Here is a 12765-nt window from a genome sequence, read left to right as displayed (position 1 = left end):
GCTGAAAATAGTAAAAGCAAAGACAATATAATTTAAGCAGCAGAAATACAGAAACATCAAGTTAAAAACCTAGATCTAGAACATGTGATCAACTATATTTCTTGTAGGGATTCATAAGCACTATTATTTAGGTTTGTTTTGGGTTTTTTTGCAAGGCAAATGGGGTTAAGTGGCTTGCCCAAGGCCACACAGCTAGGTAATTATTAAGTGTCTGAGACCAGAGTTGAACCCAGGTACTCCTGACTCCAGGGCCAATGCTCTATCCACTGTGCCACCTAGCCGCCCCCTACAAGCACTATTATTGATAGAGAAGAAAGATCATGAAACCTAATAAATTGAAACATCTTGAACAAAAAAACATATATGTTCTAGACAAGCAAAAACAAGCTTTTAAAACAAATGTTCTGTTGTGGTACTCCAGTCCCAAAAGGCTACTAGGCTAGTTTTTTCTTAAAAAATTGATATCATCCTTGAGATTTAATTGATTTTGGGGCAGCTAGGTGGCACAGTGGATAGAGCACCGGCCCTGGAGTCAGGAGTACCTGGGTTCAACTCTGGCCTCTGACACTTAGTTAGTTACCTAGCTGTGTGGCCTTGGGCAAGTCACTTAACCTCATTGCCTTAAATTAATGTTAAAAGCAATAAATCCAGAGCATGAGCAGTTATCACATAACTCTTCCCTCAGGACTCCAACCAGTCCAGCACCCTGATCAATAATGAAACAGGGAAATTGGGCTCTGTTGATTCAAAGAGGTATCCTTTCCTTCCTCTGCATATCATTCATTCCTTTGCAACAGGTAAATAAAATTCCTTTTGTTAATTTCCAGATGTTCCATAAGGGTCTTATTTCATTCAAAACACAAACCTAAGACATCAGACAGGTCTAATTAGATCATTGCACAATGTTGCAATGTGTACAAGGTGTACAATGTTCTCCTGGTTCTGCCCACTTCACTAAGCATCTATTTGTCTTAGTCTTTCCAGGTTTTTCTGAAATCTGCCTGTCCATTTTTGCTTATGAGCAATAATATTCCATTATATTCATTTGCCACAATTTGTTTGTGGATGCTTCTTGTCTTCTAGTTTTATGAGGGAAGATGGATGAGGAAAGTAAAAACCTTCTTCCCAAGAAGAATTGGACTCTATTACCATCTCCTTATAATTTTCTGAAGATGTTCCAGATTCACCAGGTAGAGTCACTCACTTCAAGTTGATGTTGAAGGGAGAAGACAATAAGGAGCAGACAATATGAAAAGAGCTAGCAATCTGCATCAAATCTCTGTCTCCATATCAACACTAGAGACTTCAGGGAATTTCCCCATTGTGTGAGCTCTGGGAATCTCTCATTCCCAGCGACTATAGATTCTCACACATATACTTTCCTCTGATTTCTGTTTTTACTGTTGGCTTGGATAAATGAGTTTCTTTTCTAAGTGCTATATGTATTCATTGTGGTACTAGTAGTACTTGGTGGGATCTTCTACATGTAGCATGGGCGTGTTGTTGTGTGGCTCAAGGAGGGATAGAATAGACATCTCTAACTTCTACAACCATCCTTTCTCTTGCCAGGAGGGGAAGGTTGGAGCCAAAATCTTGGTCGCTCTGCTCTCTTAAGACAAAAGGAGTGCTACTAGGCCTAGAAGTATGCCTATCTGCTACATTAAATAGTATTAGTCTAGAGATTGTAGTTTTCAGGTTCAACCTAAATGCTGATCATTAATTAGGAGAAAGGAGAACCCAAGACTTGGGCTACTCTCTACTAAATACTTGGCAAACCTATTGATGGCAATGCCATATCAAGAGAAATTCTCTATATAACTGAAGAATTTTTAAAATATGAAAGTAGTATAATGTGGAATAATTAGGTTGTATTCTGTACTGGCAAAGAGCTCAATTACCTCGTACAATACATTTTCTTCTCAGGACTTGATTTTCTTGTATATTTTTTAATTTTTAGGTTCAGGTTTTTCTCTTCCCCAAGAAGAACTGGACTCTATTACCATCTCCTTATAATTTTCTGAAGATGTTCCAGGTTCACCAGGTAGAGTCACTGTCTGTGGTTGTGGTGTGGATGTGAGCAATTTGTGAAAATATCCCCTCTTCTTTCCAAGACCCTGTTAATGGGGAGTGTTCCCTATGCCACCTTAGACTCCTATCTGAGGTCTCGGTAGCTCCACCCTCTTTCTTTTCTCCTGTTGCACAAATGCCGGGTTCTTGTCTCAGCTTCCTAGACCAGTTGTCTTCAGTAAGAGGGTGACACCTTGTGGCAGAAATTGAATGAACACATTCTAGTTTGGAGGCAATGCAGAACTGAAGTAAAAGACCAGAAACTCCATCCTATTGGCAGCGACCTTTACGAGTTCAATCTGTCCCAACAAGGAATAAATGTAAACCGCCAGAGTTTGGCCGCAAGAAAGAGCAAAAATAGAATTGGGTTAATGTGCAGGTTTATTAGTATTTCTCTAAGTTTGCTGATTATGCAAATATGGGTAGGGAACCTGGTAGAAAAAAAAAACAGATCCCAAAATGGAAATTTATAAAGAATTTTTTAATCAATTTCAGACGGCAAGATCTAAAAAAGCTATTTTGGGCTTTGTCCATCAATGGAACAAACTCTCAATTCAGGATGGAGCTCCCAGGAGGGGTGTTCAGGAGAACATGCCAGGAGGGATGGCTTCTCCCAAGCCTTGTCAATTATGCTAAAATCTACACGAAATAAGGTGAATTTTTCCCCTCCAGGATGTCAGTGCCCCCAAGTGAGCATTGATGCACAATGGGGGTCATCCTTGGAGATGAAGAGGAAAGGAAAGCTGTAGGACCAATTGAATTGAACAGCCAGAAAAGATGATACAAGTATAGACTATGATGACACTATTGGGTACAGAGTTGAGTAGAATAAGACTATCTCGTTTTCTTTTAATTTTTCTCTCAATGAAATCACTAGAGAAAATTAGAAGCATTACTTCTTAGATGAGATCTTTCCTTCTTGTTCCCAAATGCTAAGACCTCCCTACAAGAAAAATTAACTTGTATATGAAAAGGGGTTCTGTCACATTGTAAAACTCCATCTGCTTGCTGGGTTGATACAACCATTACTTATACTGAATCTAGTTTCTGGGAGAATTGTGATGACGTCCAAGAATGCCTTGAAGAGACCTACGGAGAATGTTGCAGTTGTCTGTTAACTGATTCTATTTTCCTAACCACATGGTTGGGAGGAGCTTTTTTTAAAGATTTTATTTATTTTGAGTTTTGCAATTTTCCCCCTAATCTTACTTCCCTCCCCCCACCCCCCCCACAGAAGACAATTTGTCAGTCTTTACATTGTTTCCATGGTATACATTGATCCAAATTGAATGTGATGAGAGAGAAATCATATCCCCAAGGAAGAAACAAAGTACAAGAGATAGCAAGATCAGACAAGATATCAGTTTTTTTTTCCCTAAATTAAAGGTCTTTGGTCTTTGTTCAAACTCCACAGTTCTTTCTCTGGATACAGATGGTATTCTCCATTGCAGACAGCCCCAAATTTTACCTGATTGTTGCACTGATGGAATGAGTGAGTCCATCAAGGTTGATCATCACCCCCATGTTGCTGTTAGGGTGTACAATGTTCTTCTGGTTCTGCTCATCTCACTCAGCATCAGTTCATGCAAATCCCTCCAGGCTTCCCTGAATTCCCATCCTTCCTGGTTTCTAATAGAACAACAATGTTCCATGACATGCATAGACCACAGTTTGCTAAACCATTACCCAACTGAAAGACATTTACTTGATTTCCAATTCTTTGCCACCACAAACAGGGCTGCTATAAATATTTTTGTACAAGTGATGTTTTTACCCTTTTTCATCATCTCTTCAGGGTATAGACCCAGTAGTGGTATTGCTAGATCAAAGGGTATGCACATTGTTGTTGCCCTTTGGGCGTAGTTCCAAATTTCTCTCCAGAAAGGTTGGATGAGTTCACAGCTCCACCAACAATGTAATAGTATCCCAGATTTCCCACAACCCTTCCAACAATGATCATTATTATTATCTGATCATATTGGCCAGTCTGAGAGGTGTGAGGTGGTACCTCAGAGAAGCTTTAATTTGCATTTCTCTAATAATTAATGATTTGGAGAAATTTTTCATTACATTTCTTTTGATCTTGGTTATAGTGGTTTTGTCTGTGCAAAAGCTTTTTAAATTTAATGTAATCAAAATCATCTAGTTTGTTTTTAGTGATGTTCTCCATCTCTTCCTTAGTCACAAACTGCTTCCCTTTCCATAGATCTGACAGGTAAACTAGTCCTTGATCTTCTAGTTTGCTTATAGTATTGTTTTTTATGTCTATGTCCTGTAACCATTTGGATATTATCTTGATAAAGGTTATTAGGTGTTAGTCTAATCTAAGTTTCTTCCATACTAACTTCCAATTATCCAAACAGTTTTTATCAAGGAGGGAATTTTTATCCCAATAGCTGGACTCTTTGAGTTTATCAAACAGCAGATTATTATAATCATCTCTTGCTTTTGCGCCTAGTCTATTCCACTGGTCCACCACTCTATTTCTTAGCTAATACCAGACAGTTTTGATGACTGGTGCTTTAATATAATTTTAGATAAGGTAGGGCTAAGCCACCTTCTTTTGACCTTCTTTTTTTCATTGAATCCCTGGAAATTCTTGACTTTTTATTTCTCCATGTGAATTTACTTAAAATTTTTTCTAACTCATTAAAGTCATTTTTTTGGAATTTTGATTGGTAGGGCACTAAACAGGTAGTTTAGTTTTGGTAGAATTGTCATTTTTATTATATTAGTTCAATCTATCCATGAACAGTTGATGTTTTCCCAGTTATTTAAATCTGATTTAATTTGTGTGAGAAGTGTTTTATAATTGTTTTCGAAAAGTTTCTGAGTCTGTCTTGGCAAATAGACTCCCAGATATTTTATATTGTTACTTTGAATGGGATTTCTCTTTTTAGCTCTGCCTGCTGTATCTTGCTAGTCAAATATAGAAAGGTTGAGGATTTGTGAGGGTTTATTTTATATCCTGCAACTTTGCTAAAATTGCTAATTGTTTCCAGTAGTTTTTAGGATGTTTTCTTGGCATTCTCTAGGTATACCATCATGTCATCTGCAAAGAGTGAGAGTTTTGTCCCTTCCTTCCCAATTCTAATTCTTTCAATTTCTTTTTCTTCTCTTATTTCTGAAGCTAACATTGTTAATATGATATTGAAGAGTAGAGGTGATAATGGGCATCCTTGTTTCACCCCTGATCTTATTGGGAATGCCTCTAGCATCCCCCCATTGAATATAATGCTTGTTGATGGTTTTAGATAGATACTGCTCATTATTCTAAGGAACAATCCATTTATTCCTGTGCTCTGTAGTGTTTTTAGTAGGAATGGATGCTGTATTTTGTCAAAAGCTTTTTCAATATCTATTGATATGATCATATAATTTCTGATAGGTTTGTTGTTGATATAATTGATTATACTAACAATTTTCCTAACATGGAACCAACCCTGCATTCCTGGGATGAATCCTACTTGGTCAAACTGTATTATCCTAGTGATAACTTCTTGTAATCATTTTGCTAAGATTTTGTTGAAGATTTTTGCATCTATATTCATCAGGGAGATAGGTCTATAATTTTCTTTCTCTGTTTTAACTCTTCCTGGTTTAGGTATCAGCACCATATTGGTGTCATAGAAAGAGTTAGGCAGAGTTCTGTCTTTTCCTATTTTTTCAAAGAGTTTATATAGAATTGGAACCAATTGTTCCTAAAATGTTTGGTAGAATTCACTTGCGAATCCATCAAGCCCTGAAGATTTTTTCCTTAGGGAGTTCAATGATGGCTTTTTGAATTTCTTTTTCTGAGATAGGGTTGTTTAGGTATTTAATCTCTTCATTTAACCTGGGTAACTTATCTTTTTGTAAATATTTGTCCATTTCACTTAGATTATCAAATTTATTGGCATAGAGTTGGGCCAAATAATTACAAATTATTACTTTAATTTCCTCCTCATTGGTGGTGAGTTCACCTTTTTCATTTATGATACTAGCAATTTGTTTTTCTCCTTTCTTTTAATCAAATTGACCAGAGGTTTATAAATTTTATTGTTTTTTTCATAAAACCAACTCTTGGTTTTATTAGTTCAATATTTTTTTTGCTTTTGATTTTATTAATTTTTCTCCTTTAATTATTATTGGAGGAGCTTTTTTAATTAATTATTCATCTAGGATTTTTGGCATCTTCCAAAAGACCTAAGTCAGCTTCAGCTGCCTCTTTGCTTTAATCATGTTCTGGGGAACTCAGTGACTCTTTGACATATGGCACCATGTGAGAAACCATGTGAAATGGGAAAGGACCTTAGGACTATCTTCCCTTCTGAGGCTAGAGGATCTCTAAGAAATGGGTCCTTGGAATTTTCATTCATTTGTTCTGGTCTAGGTAATAGGAGTAGAGTCTCTGACCTTGGGAGAATGAGACACAAGAATCTGGCAGTTGACATCTAAGCCATCTGTTGCATCCTTCCAAGAATAGTTGCTCCAAAGGGCAAAGAGTGAACTTCAGGAATAACCTTTGGAAGGCATGTCAAAGCCAAAGTCTCACTGGGCACCAAGGCCACCCTTAGAGATTAACTTGGTAGGGCAAATGCTATGTTGAAATTGAATTGTGAGCCTAGTTCCCCTGAGACTGAGCTGGTCCAGAAAAGAGTATATACCCCAGGGGTATTGAAGAAAACATTTGTTTATTTGTTCTTTTTAGGATTGGTGTGAGAACATGAATGATGCCTTCATAATGCATTTATTCACTAAGGACATCAAAGTTTTAGAAGGGAAGAATAATGTAATAAGGACCTGAGATAGGCTCAGATCCCATATGAAATAAATATCTTTTTGTACAAGCTACTTAGTTTTAAGAGGCTAAAAGAAACTGGGATGCTATCTATATAATAGGAGGGAATACAGTCAGTAGAGGCTCAAATCAATGACAGAATAAAAAGACTCCAACCTTCGGGGTCACCCTCTGGTATCTGGTGTGGGGATGTAGCCTACCTGACCCTGAAAGAGAAGGCAAAGTATATACTTTATATATGGGGTCTTGCTTTGGATAAAATTGAATCCTTCATAGAGAGATTCTCTATCTTTATCTTTCAATTTCAGATTCCCTATTGTTGGATCCTGGAAAAACTGGACCAAAGAAAAAAGTAGACTGCAGTTTTACAATCAGTTTTCTGGTGTGTTTCCTACCAAATCAATTCCATTGATATTATCTGGCAGGCTATTTAATTTTGTTGATTTGGTGATGTATAGTGATTCTTGCTACATTACTGAACCCTTATTGCTATTGAGCCTAATATTTCTATTTCAATAGCAATATTTGTTTGCATCACTACAATGCTGGTACCTGTTTGAGATTGATTATTTTTCTTTTCATATTTAAACAGATCTAGACTGCTTACTTTTTGTGAGTTCCTTATATCCTACAAATTCATAGGATAAAATGTGCTTGTGAACCTTAAATTCGAAATAAACAACACCCAGTATTTAATTCCTTTTTTGAGCACTTCAAAATTTGTTTTACTCTTTTTCCTGAGTTTATTTGATCCAGTTGGGGGAATTTATAATTTTGCTTTTATTATCTTTAAGATATCTGGAATCCAATGAAAGAAATTTCAGATGCCCTTTGGAATAAAAACACAGAGAAAATTTGCCAGGGCATCTGTGGTACAGAGACTCCTACAGGGTCTCTGTGTAGAAAGGGATGCTTGGAGACTGTCCAGGCTCAGTTTGATGGATTTATGAACTGAATCATGATAAAGGGGTCAACTAGGACTTTTGATTTCTCACCAGAGACTGCAGGGGTGATTTCCAGTTCACTATAAATCCCTGATTCCTTTATGGAATGTCCCACATGCTCTGAGACTGGAAAGGGACTCAGCTTTTCTGAGATGAAGAAGCCTCATTCTATTTTTTATTTGAACTCAATAATTGAACCTTTTCTGTGTGGATCCAGAGTGAAAATGTGGTCTCTAGTGGAATGGGCAAATGTTTTATAACCTCTGAACTCTCACCAGAGGGATTTGTAACCAATTTGTAAATTTGGTTTCTCATCTTAAAATGAGTGTAAAACTTAGGTGACCTTTTGGAGAATGGAAGATTATATTTTTCACTTTTCGTTTTGGGGTTGAAAAAAGTCATTCAAGTATTGCCATGTATTTATAGAGTAATAATCTTTCATAAAATAAATAAAATGTTTCTTTTTTGTTGAATCTACAAAAATATTCATTTGGGGATTTTATTATTTTTGCCTACACATGACTGTCTAGAATCTTGCTACATTGATTTTTTAGACTATTTTCTGAGTAACTCTAGGAAAATGAGTGAAAGGACAATATTTATGCTGTTTCAGAGACCCCAGGGAACTGAACTGGACTGGGGACATGGACAGTGTGTTCCAAATACATTTATTTACCAAGAATGGCAAAGTTTTAGAAGGAGAGTAAAGTGCAGTGAGGATCTACCTGAAAGATGTTCAGACCCTGTCTGCTTGCTCAGCTGTTAACAATATCTCTACTTGAGGTTGCGGAAAACAGGAGTTCTGGGAGAATTGTGATGGTTTATAAGAGAAGGATCTGGAAGAGAATACATGAAGCATGTGTGGATATTCTGGACTTGCTTCCAGTTGACTTATCACATATATTTGGGAGTAGATTTTTTTTTCAACTGACCGCCTAGATAAAACTGTCCTCATCTTCAAAAAGACACACAGCCAATTTCAGTCGCCTCTCACTTTGCTCTATTCCTATCTAGAGGATCTCTATGACTCTCTCACATTATCCATGGAGAGACCAGGTGGTAAAAAGCCTTTGTGACTCCCCAAGAAACAGACATGGATCCTTGACTTTTTCATTCCTCCATGGGAGAACTAACCACAGGAATCTAGGAATTGGACTACAGGCTAGGCAGTGCAGCTAGCTTAGCATCGATGTCCCAAGAAGCAGAAAATGGTCTTTGTGAGTAAACTTCAAAATTCCAACCCAGTAGAAGGATTCATTTGGTAAGGATGCCCCTTTGGTTATAAATATGGTGAGACCAGAGATTAGTAGGAAACTGAGCCCAGAGACCAAAATCATATCTGTGAGAGTATAAATTGGAAGTATTAGAGAAAATATTTCTGTCTATTAGCTTTAACTTTGAAGTAAATATCCCTTTGAAAAAATCTACTCAGTGAGGGGTAGTTAGGTGGCACAGTGGATAGAGTCCTCAAGAGGACCTGAGTTCAAATCCAGACTCAGACACTTGATACTTACTAGCTGGGCAAATCACTTAACCCCATTGCTCTACAGAAAACAATTTAAAAAAAAAAAAGAAAAAACTACTCAACATTAAGTGGATAAAAGGGACTGTTTATTAGTTCCTGGCCCCCAACAATAGGGGGAACCCAACCATTGAGGGGGCATCCAGATGATGGCAAAAGAGAAAAAACATACCCAGTCCCTCAGAGTGACCCTCTGGCCTTGAGTGTAGATGTAGCAGGTTCTAAAGGCAAGCTCTGTAGTATATTCATATATATATGTATATTTATATAAGTATATTTATATATGTATTCATATGAATTTATATATTCATTTACAAATGCATATACATATATAGTTGTTTATGTCTCATATATACAATTGGTTCTTTGGGGATGGGCATATACTCTGGCTCACTTCTAAAGGACATAATAACAGGCAGATCCTGCTTGATCCTTATGTGTGACTAATGTGATTGGCAACTGAGTCAGGAAGACTTTTCTTAGTCCTTTAGTAGGCCCTAAGAGTAGTTGAAACGTTCCCCTCCATCTAATTTGGCCTTGGACTTCCCTCTGTAAGGAAAAGAATTCCTCCTCATTCCCTGATACCTCCCCCTCTTATAAACAGGCTCAGTGGCCCATAGTGGCCCCATTGAGAACCTATCTTTGGTGATCAGTATAAGCTTACCTGGAGGAGCCTGAGAAATGGACCTCAAGTCCCTGACTGCCTCTTCTGCTGTGTTTTTCCTTCCATGACTCTAGGTCATAGATGGCAATTGTGAGGTAAGTCCTGGCAACCTGAATTCAAGTAATTAGAGTTCTTGACTTAGTTCTGGTGCTTCCTATAACAATACTGCTTCTCAGAGGAGAAATCGCCTGGAAGATAGGGCTATTGAAAAGACTGAAAAAAGTCCAAGTCAACGAATGACTTGCAAGAGAGCTGAACTCCTAAGTAAAACAAACAATAAAAATCACAAGTAAAATGAAATGACTGTTCAGCAGTCCACAAAGTACCTTTGCTTTTCAGGAGATAATAGATGTTATTGTTTCATATGTAGTGAGGAATTGAACTAGAGCATATGTGAGTATGGCTCACAAGTGGAGTTGAGTCTGCACCCTAAAAACATCTATCTACATATACACTCTGATCCCTCTTGCTAAATGGTATGCTTGACCAATCCCTTCATCCCCATGTGAGTCCTTATGTTGGAGCCAGAAGGAATCATCTCAGCAGATTTTTACAGTGAAATAATTCTGCTCTTCCCTATCTTCTTATCTGTAAAATCTTTCAGAACTCTTTTAAGTTCTCCCTCAGACTTGAGGCTGGACTTCCAGTCATGAGAAAGTAGAACTCTTTCTCCTTTCTCCTCCTGCAGTTATGGTGGCCAATCTATCAAGTGAGCTTGAGAGTTTGGGAGCTCCTGGATATGGATACTGGCTACTCAGCAGATGATCTTCAAAACAACTTCTCCAGGAATAAGGTGACCATCATACTGGGGAGAGACTGCAAATTACCACAGACTAAGAAAGCTAAGCTGTGTGCTGTATTTCCAGATGTGGAACCTGAAGAACTTCAAATTGCTTACACAGTACGAATCCAAGATGAAAGTAAAATGTCTACTCAGCAGACCCACAAGTGTCCCAGAAGAATATACTGGGAGTAATAGGTTTCTGTTTCATATTATTTTGTCAGTGTGCCCTTATGAATATTTAGTATTTTAAATATTTCTTTTGTGGCAGAGGAAATAAATAGCTATTTCATTCTAGAAGGGATCCTGTTAATCTCTTTTGGAGAGCCTGTAGGCAGGAAGCATTCTTAAACTTTGTTTTAGAGATTTTTCTCAGAGTTGAACTCTTGTGATAATGAATAATGAAATAGGGGGCATCTAGGTGGTACAGTGGATAGAGCACCGACCCCTGGAGTCAGGGGGACTTGAGTTCAAATCCAACCTTAGCACTTAATAATTACCTAGCTGTGTGATCTTGGGCTAATCACTTAACCTCCACTACCTTGCAAAAACCAAAAGAAAAAAAAAGAATGAAACAGTAGAAGAAAAGTTTCATCCCCATGTTAGAGGTTAGGGACCCAAGAATTAAAAACCACTATGTATACCCAGGCTTGCAGTCCCTTTGAAGGCACCCCTGCTCTGGGACTAAAAGTCATTATATAAGTATTTGTTAAGGAATTCTTATGAATCTTTGAAGTTTTATATACTTATGTTGTGATAAATGAAATAAATATCTGTCCTATGCCTGATATCTATTTTAAGTAAACAACCTGGAAAGTACTCAGTTTTTTTAAAAAAATCCTTTTGAGGAAGAAATTTCTCCAGAACTCTAAGTTGGGCTAAGGAGTTAGAATCTGATCCCCTCTCTTTTCAATCAGACTTCCCTGGGACTAACCTAGTTCATAAGAGTTGAGCTCTCTTTCTAGAAAGGGCTTATCTCCACCTGGTTACATTAATACATGCAAAGTAAGTACAAGATATTTAAGTTAGTAATATACAGTCATAGCTTATGTACAGTTTTTACATAACAAGCACTCAGATTTTGAAATGAACTAAATCTTGGATGTCCAGTTAAATAGATTTCTATGTTTTCCATTGTTGATTTATTAAGTTACTGCCTTATAAGTGGTTGTGCCCACCCCCCCCACTCTCAATGTACCCATCTTCTCATTTCATTTAATCTCTTGCCTTTCACAAAACACAATAAAGTGACTGGGGGAAAGCACTATATTCCTTAGACGTGAACTTCATGTCACCATTTGGGTTCACCCCTTCTCCAAGTTCAACCTACTGGGTAATGGTGAGAAGCATCCTTATTATCTCATCTACTAGATGAAGTTCCATTTCTCCATCCTCCACCCATTTATTCTATAGCTTTTCAGTTATGACAATACTATCAACTTTGTTCTAATCTTTCTTTGCAGAGCCACACCTCACTTTTTAAAAGCAAAAATGGACCTCAGAAGACTATTCTAGACATGCCACTACTAAAAGAACTTCAGAAGCCTCTCTACTGTGTTCTTAATAAAGAGTCAACCAGCTTTTGCCTGAGGAATTTAAGAGGGGAACTAACCTCTTGCTTCTGAGGCAGTTCCACTCTTTGATGGCTCTAACTAGGACCACAGGTTCATAAATCAAGAGCTGGATAGGATGGCCCTTAGAGATCATCGGTCTAATGTCCTTATATTGGGGGGGTTGGCATATGCCTAGACCATGTAGAATGGTATCATCTGTGTGGAAGATGGGAGACTGCTTCCAGGTGACTAAAGAATAGGTGCCATGGATAGACTTTCTGAAATTGGCCTACCATACGCATAAGTTTGTCATTTTTCCATTGACTTCACAGCTGGAATTGTCTTAAAACTCCTGACAGAGCACAGCTGGGACGTTTCATGCATTCGAGTCTGACCTTGACGTGTGTGTGTGTGTGTGTGTGTGTGTGTGAGAGAGAGAGAGAGAGAGAGAGAG

At 37.7% G+C, this 12765-nt stretch overlaps 1 long non-coding RNA gene across 1 annotated transcript in view; it reads right to left on the bottom strand.

The window, feature by feature from the left end:
• Positions 1–10058, bottom strand: part of LOC141493277 (uncharacterized) — a 35147-nt gene extending 25089 nt beyond the window's left edge. Inside the window, exons 1-2 of the long non-coding RNA XR_012470172.1 lie at positions 9978–10058; positions 8517–8627 (exon numbers count right to left, since the gene is read on the bottom strand). This is a non-coding gene — a long non-coding RNA (uncharacterized LOC141493277). The remainder of the gene's footprint in view (positions 1–8516; positions 8628–9977) is intronic.
• Positions 10059–12765: the final 2707 nt, after the last annotated feature.

The sequence above is a fragment of the Macrotis lagotis genome, chromosome 7 (assembly GCF_037893015.1).
Source record: "Macrotis lagotis isolate mMagLag1 chromosome 7, bilby.v1.9.chrom.fasta, whole genome shotgun sequence".
In the NCBI taxonomy this organism is placed as follows: Eukaryota; Metazoa; Chordata; class Mammalia; order Peramelemorphia; family Peramelidae; genus Macrotis; species Macrotis lagotis.
This window is presented reverse-complemented; position numbering and strand designations above follow the sequence as displayed.